This window comes from Lactuca sativa, chromosome 6 (genome assembly GCF_002870075.4).
Source record: "Lactuca sativa cultivar Salinas chromosome 6, Lsat_Salinas_v11, whole genome shotgun sequence".
NCBI classification, from domain to species: domain Eukaryota; kingdom Viridiplantae; phylum Streptophyta; class Magnoliopsida; order Asterales; family Asteraceae; genus Lactuca; species Lactuca sativa.
The window spans coordinates 111,839,025-111,856,229 of NC_056628.2; positions in this window are offsets into that span (position 1 = coordinate 111,839,025).

Genomic DNA, 17,205 nt, shown 5'->3' on the forward strand with positions numbered 1-17,205 from the left:
TCACAAACTACGAGTGTTAGAGGAGGATGTTCCCAAGACAGCCTTCCGAACTCATTATGGGCACTACGAGTTTGTAGTGATGCCATTCGGATTAACTAACGCGCCCACAGTATTCATGGATCTAATGAATAGGGTGTATCGTCCTTACTTGGATCAGTTTGTCATTGTCTTCATCGATGAAATAGTTATTTACTCTTGAAGTAAGGAGGAACATAGTCAACATCTCCGTAGAGTCTTAGAAACATTACGAGCGGAGAAGCTCTATGCGAAGTTCTCCAAGTGTGAATTTTGGATCCGACGAGTTGAATTTTTGGGCCATGTTGTTAGCGAAGAGGGAATACACGTGGACCCTTCGAAAATCAAGGCCATTGAGAACTGGTCAGCACCGAAGACACCTACAAAAATTCGTCAATTTCTAGGTCTAGCTGGCTACTATCGCAGGTTCATTCAGAACTTCTCCCGCATAGCGAAGCCTCTTACGACACTGACCCAGAAGGGCGTAGCCTTTGACTGGGAAGAGAAACAAGAAAGAGTGTTCCAAACGCTCAAGCGAGCCTTGTGCACCGCACCAATACTATCCCTCCCCGAAGGGATAGAAGACTTCGTTGTCTATTGCGATGCATCAAATCAAGGACTCAGATGTGTTCTGATGTAGCGAGGTAAAGTCATAGCCTATGCCTCGAGACAGCTGAAGACACATGAGGTTAGCTACACCACCCACAATCTTGAACTAGGAGCAGTTGTGTTTGCTCTGAAGATCTGGAGACACTACCTGTATGGTACAAAAAGCACGATCTTTACAGACCACAAGAGTCTACAACACATTTTCGACCAGAAGGAGCTCAACATGAGACAACGACGGTGGGTCGAGCTACTTAGTGATTACGAGTGCGATATTCGTTATCATCCCGGTAAGGCCAATGTAGTAGCCGCCTCCCTAAGTCGGAAAGAATATGCTGGTCGTAGAGTCAAATCTCTGACTCTAACTATCCATTCACACTTGTCCACGCAAATTAAGGAGGCTCAGCTCGACGCTTTGAAACCTGAAAACGTGGCTAGTGAATCCTTTAGAGGGATGGATAAGAACTTGAAAGTCAAGGGTGGCAGAGCCTTATACCTCATGGATCGGATCTGGACACCGAAACACGGTGGCTTCAGAGACTTGGTCATGACGGAAGCTCACAACATTCGTTATTCCATCCACCCGGGTTTAGATAAGATGTATCTGGATCTTAAAAAGTTATACTGGTGGCCTAACATGAAAACAGATATTGCTACCTTCGTGAGTAAATGCCTTACGTGCGCAAAGGTCAAGGTCGAGTACCAGAAACCCTCTGGTCTTCTACAGAAACCGGAGATACCAGAATGGAAGTGGAAGCGGATCACTATGGACTTCATAACCAAGTTGCCCAAGACGACGGGTGGACTTGATTCCATATGGGCCATCGTCGATAGACTGACCAAGTCTGCACACTTCTTGCCAATCAAAGAAACAGACAAGATGGAGAAACTTACAAGAACTTACATTAGGGAGATTGTAAGACTGCACGGTGTTCCATTATCTATTATCTCGGACAGAGATAGTAGATTCACTTCGAGGTTCTGGAAGTCATTACAAAGTTCCCTAGGAACTAGGCTGGACATGAGTACAACCTACCATCCACAGACCGACGGGCAAAGTGAGAGAACTATCCAAACCTTAGAAGATATGTTGCGCACCTGTGTGATTGACGTTGGGAAAGCTTCGGATACCCATTTACCCCTCGTCGAATTTTCCTACAACAATTTATCACACGAGCATAAAGGCATCTCCATTCGAGGCCCTCTATGGCCGAAAGTGCAGATCCCCTCTGTGCTGGGCTGAGGTGGGTGATACCCAGTTAGCTAAGGGATGACTTCCCGAAAGCACTCTCACGGGTTCAGAAATCATTCGGGAAACGACAGAGAAGATCTTTCGAATTCGTGAACGATTGAAAGCCTCTAGAGACCGACAGAAGAGCTACGCTAACAAGCGAAGGAAACCATTGGAATTCCAGGTAGGCGACCGAGTTCTACTGAAGGTCTCAACCTGGAAGGGCTTGATACACTTCGGAAAGCGTGGGAAGCTCAATCCAAGATAAATAGGGCCATTCGAGATCCTTGCCCGAATCGGCCCCGTAGCTTACAAACTCAATCTACTGCACGAACTCAGTAATGTACATCCTACCTTCCACGTCTCGAACTTGAAAAAGTGTCTGTTCGACGAGACTCTTGTTATTCCACTTGACGAGATCGAGATCAACGAGAGCCTCAACTTCGTGGAGGAACCAGTAGAGATCATGGACCGAGAGGTCAAGCAAAAAAATCAGAGTCGTATCCCGATAGTGAAGGTTCGTTGGAATGCAAAGCATGGACCTGAATTCACTTGGGAACGAGAGGATCAGATGAAACTGAAATACCCTCATCTTTTCGCTTAGTTATTTGTAACTTCTTAATTGCTTAAATTCTAATTTTGGGATGAAATTCCTTCTAACAGGGGGATGATGTGACAACCCGAAATTTCCATTCTGTACAAACAATATCACTTCAATAGAAGTTATAACAATCACGGTAAATTTTCAGACTTTTCGTATAAGTTTGAGTAATTCAGGGTTTACACTTCAGGAGATATCAAGAGAGTGGATGCACTAGGGTTTTGTGAAACACTATTATTCCAACACTCTATTATATTAGAGATCATTTCGGGAATAAAAATATTTTCTGCCAAAAATCTCAGGACTATAAATAGAATTCTGAACCAATTTCCTTCATTATTCACATTTTCAACTAGAGAAAAGCCATTTTCTCTCTCACGGATCTTCGAGTTTTCATCCCAAATTGTGAGTACCTCTCTCTAGTAGTGTTATATAGCTCTTAATGTGTTTATAACATAGATTAGATAGCTAAACAACTAAATTTAGGAGTTTACTCCCCAAGGTGTTCTTGGGCGGTAAACTCCCGAAACGATGCCTAGCCTTTCCCCCGTGTTGTGTTACTACCTTAGGCTTGTATATAGGTGTAATTAAGACAAGAAAACATCAAAGAAACACCAAAGTTTAGGTGGTCATGGCCCAAGATGTTCTTGGACCGTGAACTCCAAAAACATGGACCAAAGAGTGTTTTTAACACTCCTAAAGGTTTGGACAATTACCTAGATTTACTCCTAGCTAATTGAGGGACTTTAAAACATCAAAAACCCCTCTCAAAGAGAGATTACGACCCTAAAATGGTTCTTGGGCCGTAAACATGAATGAAGGCCACCAATGTGTGCCTAAGGCCTTCATTAACCTTAGATAAATGTTTAGAACCTATCCTACATGAGTTTGGGACTTGAAAACACAAAAATATCCCCTTCCATATGAGTTTACGGCAGTAAACTCAAAAGGAAATGACCTTTGGGCCGTAAACTCCTCAAAGGAGTGTATTAGTGCCCTAAACCCTTCCATGAATTGATCCACCAAGTTGGAATGCTTCTAGGAATCATTTAGAACCTCAAAACAACAAAGGACATTAGGATGTCCTAGAACACAATAAACACCTAGAACACAATAAACACCTTATATAAGTGTTATAAGCCCTAAGGATCGCTCTAGGATGTCTTAACATTATCAATTAGTAATTTAAGACTAATTGAGTGCATATATGTGTGATTATATGTTCATTAGGATCGTAGTGTGTGTACAAGTCCTCACTTGACACCTAACAATCCTACACCGTTCAGTCCATCCAAACCACCAACTACAGGTGAGTTCATACCTCTTAATCAATGTTTTAAATGATTTTAAATGCTTTAATGGGGGGAGGGGAATACAAGTAGAAAATAGTATGTTATTAAATCACTCTTATGTATTTTATAACTGTGTTTTCACCAGTAGATTTCACATACTTCAAAATGTGATACATGAAATGGTTTTCTATCTTAAAATACCTTGATAACAAAAGTATTAGTTTTCAAATGTTTATTAAAATGACATCAATTCTTTCACACCCCAAAACCAAGAACAGCGGAAACATTCTGGGGCGGAGGACGTCATGTAGAGTATCACAACACAGTAAAAGTAAACAAGCAAACAACATCATCCATTGAATTAAATATATAATTTTAATACATGCGTGTTCTGTACAGTTATAGACACCAAAAATATAATGTAAATCAAAATAATAAGATGAGTCTTGGATGCGCTCCATCTTCTCAAAAGCTGGCCTCGGTACCTGTCTATTGATGACCTAAGAACACAAGTTATTTTGAAAGAGTTTATCAGCATTAAGCTGGTGAGTTCATAAGTATTTTAGTGTCGGTGTTTGTTATCAAAACGTTTGAACATGTCTCAAGTGTAAGTTTGTAAAATGTATGTAAATGTTTGTAAAATTTTGAATCTCTCAGAAAAACCTATATTTTCTATTTAAAGTAGCCTTCTACCAAGGCTTAACTGTTTTGTATGTTCGTTTGTTGTAAAAGTGTGTAATTTCCCAAGTGTAACTATCATTAACAAAATATAGTTTGTACATTAATGTTTAAGTTACATAATTACTAAATATATGTAATGGGTAAATTATTGTAGTACTGTAGTGTTGTATTATAGGAACTACTGTTATACTAACTACCTAAAACCGGATTTATATTAAGGTATCATGTGATTAATTGCACCATACTATTGACTGGCAACAACGACATACGAATGGTCGTAAAACGGAATGACGTTTGGCACCCGCAGACCTGCAGGTCCGGCTGTAGCTAGCAGAAAGGTGTAGGATAGTCAATCCAGTATAGATCTATACACAAACTCACGCTCTCCCTTCAAGAGACTCTGGCTACAACTCGGACCATGACATTTAAAGCATGCTCCGATACAGTGGATCACAATTGTTAACGTATTCATGTATATGTAATGTAATGTTACTTGTTATAGTATCGTTGTATATGTTCTCTTCCTAGTATAGTTGTACATGTTCTTCTCTAGTATAGTTGTATATGTTCTTCTCTAGTATAGTTGTATATGTTCTTATAGTAATGTATATGTTTTCATAGTAATGTAATGTATATGATTTCATAGTACTAAATATGGACTCATGAATGAACTGACTCATTGATCTAGCAATAGTATAAGTGTGATTCTGTGTTACCCCGATGGTAACTTACTAATGATGTACTGGTACGCATGAATAAAGGAGTACTTTTATGTCTATATATGTACATATGATATATAATTAATATTGAAACGACCCTCAGACGGCTAACCGACATCCCACCAGACCACATCCAAATCGAGGAAAAGGAAATAGGGCGGACGACCTTCCTAAGCCTTTTAAATATTTCTTATATATCTATACATATATGGGCATGCAATTTATAAGTAATATAATAAAGTTTAAATAAAAGTATTTAGTAAGGAAAGAGTTTGTAAAACATTTTGTAAAGAAGTTCTTGGGCCGTGAACACCCAAAGCTTGGTGTTTTTGATTGTTTTCTAGCCTCAAATATACATACATACAAGCCCAAGCTAGTTACTTAACAAGGAAATGGGACTAGGTAGCATTTAAGCTTCATTTTGGAGTTTACTCTCCAAGAACGTTCTTGGGCGGTAAACTCCCGAATCTCACAGATTTGTTATGTAATCTATGTTATTAAGCATATAATAAGCATTATAAAACAACTAGAGAAGTGTACTCACAATTTGGGACGAAAACCCGAAGATCCGTGAAAGAGAAAATGACTTTTCTCTAGTTGGAAATGTGAATAATGAATGAATTTGGTTCAGAAATCTATTTATAGTCCTGAGATATTTTTGACTGAAAATATTTTTATTCCTAAAATGATTTCTAATATAACAGAGTGTTGGAATAACAGTGTTGCACAAAATCATAGTGCATCCACTCTCCTGATATTTACTGAAGTGTAAACCCTGGATTACTCCAACTTATACGAAAAGTCTGAAAATAGACTATGACTGTTATAACTTCTATTGAAGTGATATTGTTTGTACAGAATAGGAATTTCGGGTTGTCACATCATCCCCCCGTTAGAAGGAATTTCGTCCCGAAATTAGAATTTAAGCAATTAAGAAGTCACAAATAACTAAGCGAAAAGATAAGGGTATTTTAGTTTCATCTAATCCTCGCGTTCCCAAGTGAATTCTGGTCCTCGCTTGGCGTTCCAGTGAACCTTCACGATCGGGATACGGCTTTGCTTCGTCTGCTTGACCTCACGGTCCATGATCTCTATTGGTTCTTCCACGAAGTTGAGGCTCTCGTTGATCTCGATTTCATCGAGTGGGATTACAAGAGTCTCGTCGGACAGGCACTTTTTCAAGTTAGACACGTGGAATGTAGAATGTACGTTACGAAGTTCGTCGGGTAAGTTGAGTTTGTAAGCCACGGGGCCGATCCTTGCGAGGATCTCGAAGGGTCCTATATATCTTGGATTAAGCTTCCCACGCTTACCGAAGCGTATCAAGCCCTTCCAAGGTGAGACTTTGAGAAGGACTCGATCTCCCACCTGGAATTCCAAAGGTTTCCTTCGCTTATCAGCGTAGCTCTTCAGTCGGTCTCTAGAGGCTTTCAATCGTTCACGAATTTGAACGATCTTCTCTGTCGTTTCCCGAATGATCTCCAGACCCGTGAGAGTGCTTTCGGGAACTCGTCCCTTAGCTAACTGCGTATCACCCACCTCAGCCCAGCACAGAGGGGATCTGCACTTTCGGCCATAGAGGGCCTCGAATGGTGCTGCCTTTATGCTCGTGTGATAACTGTTGTTGTAGGAAAATTCGAAGAGGGGTAAATGGGTATCCCAAGCTCTTCCAAAGTCGATTACACAAGCAAACAACATATCTTCTAAGGTCTGGATTGTTTTCTCACTTTGTCTGTCGGTCTGTGGATGGTAGGCTGTGCTCATGTCCAGCATTGTTCCTAGGGAGTGTTGTAGCGATTGCCAGAATCTGGAGGTGAACCTACTATCTCTATCGAAGATAATGGATATAGGTACACCATGTAGTCGTATAATCTCCCTAATGTATGCTCTCGTAAGTTTCTCCATCTTGTCAGTTTCTTTGATAGGTAGGAAGTGTGCAGACTTGGTCAATCTATCGACGATGACCCATATGGTATCAAGTCCACCCGTTGTCTTGGGCAACTTGGTTGTGAAATCCATTGTGATTCGCTCCCACTTCCATTCTGGGATCTCTGGTTGTTGTAGTAGACCGGAGGGCTTCTGGTATTGGACCTTGACCTTTGCGCAAGTAAGCCATTTACTTACGAAGGTAGCAATCTATGCTTTCATATTAGGCCACCAGTATAACTTTTTAAGATCTAGATACATCTTATCCGAACCTGGTTGGACGGAATACCGAGTGTCGTGCGCCTCGGTCATGACCAATTCTCGGAAACCACCGTGTTTCGGGGTCCAGATCCGGTCCATGAAGTATAGAGCTCCGCCACCGTTGGTGTGACAACCCCAAATTTTCCATTCAAATCAAACCATATCAATCCAATAGAAGTAGAGAAGTTTCAGTAAAAATTCAAACTTATGGAATAAGCTTGGCAGTTTTTAGGGTTTTACACCTAAAGTGATATTAGGAGAGTGGTCGCACTAGGATTAGGTGCAACACTGTAATTCCCTTACTCTAGGTCATTAGAATCCATTCCGAGAATAGAAATATTTTCTGCCAAAAATATCAGGACTATAAATAGAATTCTGAACCAAATTGGTTCATTAGTTAAATTCCAATTAGAGAAAAACAAATTTCTCTCTCACGGATCTTCAGGTTTTCATCCCAGATTGTGAGTCTACTTGCATAGATGTGTTTTAATACTTGTTATATGCTTAATAACATTTTTACATGTCCAAAGTACAAGATCCGGGAGTTTACCGCCCAAGAACGTTCTTGGGGAGTAAACTCCAGAATCAAGCCTAAAGGCCACCTAGTCCCATTTCCGTGTTAGGCATCTAGCTAAGGACCTTAAGTATGAACATTAGGGGCTAGAAACAAATCAAAACCACTTAGTTTGAGGAGTTTACGACCAAGGAACCATCTCTTGGGCCGTAAACTCCAAGTAAAGGGAACAAATGAGTGCCTAATGTTCCTTTAGCCTTAGAACAAGAACATAGAAGCCTTAAACTCATGATTTAGGCCAACAAAACAATTAGAAATCAATTTTGGAAGGGAGTTTACGGCCAAGATGCTCCTTAGGCCGTAAACTCCAAGATTTAGGGTCAAAATCCCTTCAAACTCTTCCTAAGGCTTAGTCTTCATTTTAGGCAAATACCTTAAAGTGTTTAGGACCTAGAAAACTCATGAAAAGCTCAAGTGTTGCAGAGTTTACGGCCAAGAGTATTTCTTGGGCCGTAAACTCCTATTTAGGTGTCAAAGGACACCCTAGACACTTCCTTAGACCAAGAGACTTTTAGGGCAAGTACCTAGATGAGTTTTGGTCTAGTTAAAATTCTTAGAACCTCATGTGTGAGGGAGTTTACGGCCCAAAGAGTTCTATGGACGTAAACTCCATCAAATGGTTCCATTTAGTGCCTTAAACCTTCCTTAAGCCAAGTGATGAAGCCTAGACTTGTTCCTAGAATTGTTGGAGACTTGAAAGAACAATAAGAGCCCTCCCAAGGGAGTTTACGGCCGTAAACTCCAAGGGAAAAGGGTCTTTGGGCCATAAACTCCCAAAAGGAGTCAATATGGTGCCCAAACACTTGTATAGCCTTGAAACAATTCCCCTCTAAGGTTGTAGTACTTCTAAACTCCATTTCATGACTTGGTTGAGAGTTTACGGCCAGGAGCTTACTCCCCTGGGCCGTAAACTCTAATGAATATGGTCTTTTGACCTTAAACTCCCATTAGGGGCATTGCACTCCGTTGTTGCAACCCATTAGCCTCCTAGCACTTGACCAAAAGTGTTGTCCTCACGCTTAAATGTTTATACTTGTATGGTTAGTGATTAAATCTCTAATTATTTATATACGTATGTCTTCATATGTAATTAGGATCATTGTGTGTGTCTAAGTCTCCACTTGACACCAAGCACTTGTCTGATCCTTCCGTACGATAACAGCCCGTTCAATTCCAGTCACTTACTGCAGGTGAGTTCATACCCCTTAACTAATGTTCTAGACTGTTTTAAATGTTTTATGGGGGGGGGGGGTACAAGTAGAATCATACTACTTATTATGTCAATCACATGTGATTAGTAAGTAGGATTATATTACTTATTACCTCAATCACATGTGATTAATATACAACATTCAAAAGATTTGGCTATTCATTAGCTGTTTTACCAAACAGTTTCCTTCAAATGATTTTTATAAACATTTTATATGTTTCAAACTACTTATTACACTGTACCTCTTACTCTGTTTATCATATTTCAAACTTATTTACAACTGTGTTTTCAAACAAATGTTCCTTGTACTTATATTGTTTTATCAAACAAATGTTCCTTGTACTTATATTGTTTTATCAAACTTATGCTTTCAAATTGTTTTATAGATTGACATCAAGTCGATCTTTCCTTAAACTAATATTTATGTTCCAAATGTTTTACCAAACTTATTTATGCTTTTATATTATAAATTGCATGCCTCTATATGTATAGTTATATAAGAAATGTTTAAAAGGCTTAGGAAGGCTATCCACCCTATTTCGTTTTCGCGCTTGAGATGTGGTCTGGTGGGATATCGGATACTCGTCCGAAGGTCGTTTAAAGATTAGTTATATATCATATATACATATATAGTCATAAAAGGTCCTTCCAATTCATCTTATGCCCTTGGATAACAAGGGTATACATCCACGTCCATACGTACCACTTAGATTACTAGTAAGCTACCATATGCGTAGTTCAGGAAGATACTAGAAGCATTACTAGAACGCGATATCATACAATGAGTCAGTTCATTCATGAGTCTATACTTTCTAGAACATTACTGTACATTACATATACAACTATACTAGGACGAGAACATATACAGCTATACTAGAATGATTTCATTACTATACTTGCTAGATAGGGAGAACACACATTACAACTAGCACACTTAGAACATTATAGTACAATTACATGATCACACTTACATGAGTACAATTACATGATCACACTTATATGAGTACAATTACATGATCACACTTACATGAGTACAATTACATGATCACACTTACATGAGTACAATTACATGATCACACTTACATGAGTACGCTTACATATACATAGAATAGACGTCACTAGGGGCTATAGCACGGAACCAGTTCAGGATCTAATTATACTGATAAATCATACCGCAATTGTGATTGTTATATCGAGTATACATGATCATTAGTAATGTGGATGCTCACGGCTTGCATTCATGCAGGGGTTGTGGGTAGGTCCCAAAATCCCTTTGATAGGGGAGTGTACAGTCTGGGATCTAGACATCACATTATACCTTATCCTTCAAATAAGGCAATTGAGTATCGATGTAGTTATTTATATATATATATATATATATATATATATATATATATATATATATATATATATATATATCAAATACTACAGTACTTGGAAGTATTACCCTAGATTTAAGGTAATAGGTACGGTTGTAGTTCGACACTACACCATAGTACTATTTCTTTTCCCATTACATTCACTTCGTGAATTTTTCATACGACGCACGGTAATGTAGAAACTATCTTTTGATAAATAGTAGTCAGACTTAGGAAAATATACACTCTTACAAGAGACACACACAGAACAATTAGGTCTTGGTAGAAGACACCTTCATACTAATAGGAATCATAGGGATTCCAGGGTTTTTCAAATACTTACAATTCATATACACTTACAAATTCTTACAATACTTACACTTACAAATTCTTACATACAAATTAAGACACTAAATACTTATGATCTCACCAGCTCAAAGTTGATACTCGCTTTCAAAAATTACTTGTATCCTCAGGTCATCATAGACAGGTACCGATGCAAGGAGAAAGGAAGATGGAGCTTATTCAAGACTTATCTTTCATTTTGATTTATGCTTAGTATTTATCAAAATTTGACAGAACCCAATTGTATAATAATTATTTTATTAATGCAATGGATGATGTTGTTGCTTGTTTACTACTTTACATTGTTGTTGATATTATACATGACGTCCTCCGCCACAGAACGTTTCCGCCGTTCTTGGTTTTGGGGTGTGACAGATTGGTATCAGAGCATTGTTTATAGTGAATTAAGTATATCAACCCATAAAAGATATACTAACTATAAATACATAAGGGATTAAAAATACTCTGACCAAGAGTTTATACTTTAAATAGTAAAATATTTAAGTAAGTATACGTGCTACATTCATACTAAAATCAGTGTCACTAGGACAGTACAAAAGAATTACGATTGTTGGGCAACACAAGTGGGCTTAGAGACATATGGTCAAAACTGGGAAGATATAGCCTGATCGCCTATATTATCCGAGGATTGACTAGCATGTGCCTAAGTTTATGTGTGTGGTTGCAACAATGCTAAAATCTTACCAACCCTACCCCAATGAGAACAATAGAACTTAACAATAAATTTAAAATACTATAGGTGTATTTTGGTGTTACTATAAGTACTTTATACTTGAGAATTAAAACGGGATCTTCATTACTAAGTTGATAGTTGCTAAGTGGATACACTGAGGCTACATGTAATTAGGATGTATAGACTCAGAATCTGTGATAATTTTGCCTTACCCCTATTCTGTGTGAATAAGGAGTTAAGGTCACTTATTTGAAGGTCTATCCTATTTAGATTACACATAGCTGGTATGCACTTCACGAATAGCGATGTAACTAATGAAGGTTTTCTAAATAATTATCTAGATAGTTCGTCTAATAATTATCCCTTTACCCTAAATTCTCGCATAGAAATCATAGCTGGACTCCATCCCCTTGACAACCAGTATCTTCCGAATGAAGTCATAGCTGGTTGGTTTGGAGAAGAACCAGAGAATGATCATCCTATTCCCTTGGATGATCACCATGAAGAAGACCTTTCGTATGATGCTGACTCCGAACCAGAGGTTGAGAACCTACCCCAAGCAGCTCCTTTTCAATTCCTAACCCTCTTCCAGCTTTTCATGGCTCGACCCTGAGTGAGTGGAATGCTTGGAGACAGGGAGCCAAGGACAGGATCAGTTTATGCTATTTGATGGCGACCGAAGCTTTTACGACTTGAGCAATGGGGGCTCAGCAGGTAGAGCCTTGCCAATCTTGGTCCGCAGAAGGGCCCAAAATGAGATTCAAGGCAGGACAGCCCTACGTCAGATTTCAGAAATAGTCGCCTATGCTAGAATGCATACCCTCCTCGCCATTCATCTAGAATATACTCACGAGAGACCAGTGAGAAACCATGAAACCTTGTTGCAAGCACCGACTGAATCACGAGCCGAAGTCATAGAGCTCCGAGTACGCCAGATGGTATACGAAAGACACCTACTTGACATGGAATGTCAATCGGTTGAACTAAGAGTTCACCATAGGGATGACCGTCGCCAGGAGTAGGCGCCTTACTTTATTTCCCTCATAAAAAGAAATCGTGTTTTCTGTCTATGCCCGATGTGGCATTTTCTATGAAATTATCTTGTACCGTAAGTACTTTAGTTAGGTCTTTATGCTGTCCGGAACTATCTTCTGTGCATATGATGTGAGACCTTTAAAAGGTCATCTTCCAGAACCTTTACATCGTGAATATCAAAGATATTGACAGCCGGCTAACTTCTATGTCATTCTTCATTCAAGTACTTTTATCTTACTTTCATTGGAGTCTATCTGAATCATACTTTAGTCAAGTCATTGGACTATGGTGATTTATCTCCAGAGGCATTTCCAAGTCTCTTTCAGTGGTTGGATCTTGTTATTCACCAACCCACGATACCTCAGCCCAAACGACAAACGTCTTGAGACCATTCTACGAACATACTTCCATTCCGTACTAGGACTACATCATGGAGATTTAGGTCAAACCTTCGCAAACATACTTTCATTCTTTAACCAGGACTGCATCATAAGGATGTAGGTCAAACTTTCAAGATCATACTCTTACTCTTTTCATGAACAATCTAAGTACATCAGGGTCAACCAGAATCGCTCATAAAATCCTTATCTTACATATTACAGGATCATGTCGTCATCCGGAAACGACCAGCCAAGCAACGAGACCTCTACTTTTCCGATGGACGCCGCTACCTTTCAAACGGCCGTTACAGCTGCCGTAGTGGCTGCCGTAACCGCGGTCATGGCGCACCGTAGCGCTAACAGCACAGCCAATGCTGCCGATGGGAATGAAGTTTCCAATCGCGATATCCATCCAGGAAGTCACCCAACAGAAACAGCCACAGGCTCGCAAAGTCAGAACGCAGAGAACAAGAAAAGAAAACGTCAAGCCAAAGTGGAACGCAAACGGTTTCAGAGAATTGCCAGGCAACAGCCACAAACCTCTGCCATCCCAGTACCGAGCAGACCATATAAGGGAACACTCCCGAAGTGCGACCGGTGCAATTACCACCACAAGGGAATGTGCCGAGTCTTGCAGTGCGTAAACTGCAACAAGAAAGGGCACATCGCTCATTCTTGTAGAGCTACCTCCACCACTGGGGCAAGCCTAAATTGCTATAACTGTGGTGAGTTTGGGCACTATAAAAGAGATTGCCCGAAGAAGGAAAACAAGGAAAGAACCCGTGTTCCCATAACTCCTACCTGACACTTCACTTCCTCCACTAATGTGGGTACTGTCCAGATATGTCACCAATGCGGTGAAATTGGACACCTCCAGAAGGATTGCCCGATAACGCAGAACTCTGGCGCAGACGGGAGAATTCTCAGGATCACAGCTGCAGGAGAGCCTGCTCAGGAACCCCGTTAATGTAATTAAGGCGTTCGTTGTAACAGACTTATAAACTATCTAGAACTAGTGCAACTAGAGTCTTACCTTTTGCGAAATCCTGTCTGTATAGGGAGTCTCGTGCTGCGTATACTTGTCTTTTGTAGTATATCTTATTCGCAGCAATAGTCTTGTGGTAAATCTAAAGTACTGTAACTCTTGTTCATGGTTGCACGGTTGTCCCTTGTCTGTAAACGTCTTATGTTCAAATCTAATGTCTTTAAATTTCAGTATGATCCCGACATTATCATACGACTCGATTAAATTTGATCCTCACGAAAACAGCTTCATACGTACATCTCTATCTTCTAGATCACTTTTCCAGCGAAGCCGTCATATCAGAACGCCGAAGTACTCAATCCAGGAGTACCTCCTAGTTAATTTCTTCCGAAGAAATCCCCAAAGTACTCATTCCAGGAGTACCTCTTAGTTATTTTCTTTCCGAAGAAATCCCCGAAGTACCACTCGTGCAGTATGTCAAGTCCAATCTAAGGATTCATGCAATTGATCTATCATTGAGGAAGGTATACGTAAGAGTTATATATAATCAAGCTTCTACAGGTTTAGAATTGATGATTCCACTTTAACTTCTTTTTCCTCCTTGGGATGTGAGGGTAAGGAAGAATCAGTTATTCGACTACCTTTTCAATCTTAATTATATATGACTCGTATACACGAAATTGTGATCGTGAAGCCCTATATGAATTCTAAAATGGACTTCAGGACGGAGAAACTGCCTAAGTATACGAGTAATCACATCGTCATGTGACCAAACTTAGAACCCAGTACGACTCCCGTAAAACAGATCGCCCTATAGTTTAACACCCACGGAGATACCAGAACAGTACAAACAACTTAGCGAACTACACAGAAACAGAATTAGAAGACTAGGTTTCTCACCCTAGAGAACCCCGGTCAGATTCTTCCAGAGACCGACGGATCGCATTGTATGTACCTCGAATATCGAGGACTCCGTCAAAGATTTCCATAGAAATCGTTATCTCTGCCTCGCATAGATGAAATGATTGAGCAAACACTAGGAAAGAATTACTTCCAGTAATGGATCTGAGATCCGAATATCACCAGTCCGAGTGTTAGGGAAGGATGTCAGGAAGACTATCTCCTGAACTCGATACGGACACTTCGAGTCCGTAGAGATAACCTTTCGGATAGGACCAATACGCCCATAGTTTTCATGAGCTAAATGAATAGGGTTACGTCTTTCTTACTTGGATCGATTCGTCATTTCTCCCTGAAATGACTTACTTATCTACCCTCGTAGTAAGAAGAGAACCCATGAAAACATTTCCTACCGAGAAACTTTTAGCAAAATTCTCTAGGCACGAGAATTGGAAATTGAAGAGTCAAATTTCTAGGACACACTGTTAGTAATGTGGGAAATTTTGGGTACTCTTTCAATTTGCCAAAACCATTGAGCATTCATCGACACCAGAGACGCCGACAGTTTTCGCCAAATTCTAGGTCTTACCGACCTACCGCCTTAGTTCAATCAGAACTCCTCGCAAGCTACAGAAAATCGTACGACTTTGACCCAGCGAGGGGTGGCCCTTGACTGGGAAGTTACGCAAGAAAAGGAACCTTTGAGATTCCGAGTGAGTGACCAAGTTCTTTAGGATAACTCACTCTGGGAATGGCTTAATACGCCTCGTAGAGCGTGGAAAGCTAAATCCAAGTTAGACAGGACCTCCGAGATTCTTATCAGAATCGGTTTTGTGCCTCGCGCAAACTAGACCTACTCCGCGAACTCAGTAACGTACACTCTACTCTTCGCATCTCGATCATGAAACCATACCTTACCGTTAGGACTCTTACAAGTCCACTCGTCGAGATCCTTGCCTTCGTAACAGAACCGTAGTGACCCTCGACCGAGGGGTCAAGCGGACAAAGCAACGCCGTCGCCAATTAGTGAAGGTTCGTTGGAATGCCAACCGAGAGGCCGATTTCACTTAAGTACGCTAGAACCAATCGATTAGGAAGTTTCCTCCGCACGACTCGATCATTCGTACATACTTCCTTGCCTAAATTCTAATTTCGGGACGAAATTCCCTTTAACAGGGGGATGATGTGACAACTCAAAATTTTCCATTCAAATCAAACGATATCAATCCAATAGAAGTAGAGAAGTTTCAGTAAAAATTCAAACTTATGGAATAAGCTTGGCAGTTTTTAGGGTTTTACACCTAAAGGGATATTAGGAGAGTGATTGCACTAGGATTAGGTGCAACACTGTAATTCCCTTACTCTAGGTCATTAGAATCCATTCCGAGAATAGAAATATTTTCTGCCAAAAATCTCAGGACTATAAATAGAATTCTGAACCAAATTGGTTCATTAGTTAAATTCCAATTAGAGAAAAGCAAATTTCTCTCTCACGGATCTTCGGGTTTTCATCCCAGATTGTGAGTCTACTTTCATAGATGTGTTTTAATACTTGTTATATGCTTAATAACATTTTTACATGTCCAAAGTACAAAATCCGGGAGTTTACCGCCCAAGAACGTTCTTGGGGAGTAAACTCCAGAATCAAGCCTAAAGGCCACCTAGTCCCATTTCCGTGTTAGGCATCTAGCTAAGGACCTTAAGTATGAACATAAGGGGCTAGAAACAAATCAAAACCACTTAGTTTGAGGAGTTTACAGCCAAGGAACCATCTCTTGGGCCGTAAACTCCAAGTAAAGGGCACAAATGAGTGCCTAATGTTCCTTTAGCCTTAAAACAAGAACATAGAAGCCTTAAACTCATGATTTAGGCCAACAAAACAATCAGAAATCAATTTTGGAAGGGAGTTTACAGCCAAGATGCTCCTTAGGCCGTAAACTCCATGATTTAGGGTCAAAATCCCTTCAAACTCTTCCTAAGGCTTAGTCTTCATTTTAGGCAAATACCTTAAAGTGTTTAGGACCTAGAAAACTCATGAAAAGCTCAAGTGTTGAAGAGTTTACGGCCAAGAGTATTTCTTGGGCTGTAAACTCCTATTAAGGGGTCAAAGGACACCCTAGACACTTCCTTAGACCAAGAGACTTTTAGGGCAAATACCTAGACGAGTTTTGGTCTAGTTAAAATTCTTAGAACCTCATGTCTGAGGGAGTTTACGGCCCAAAGAGTTCTATGGCCGTAAACTCCATCAAATGGTTCCATTTAGTGCCTTAAACCTTCCTTAAGCCAAGTGTTGAAGCCTAGACTTGTTCCTAGAATTGTTGGAGACTTGAAAGAACAATAAGAACCCTCCCAAGGGAGTTTACGGCCGTAAACTCCAAGGGAAAAGGGTCTT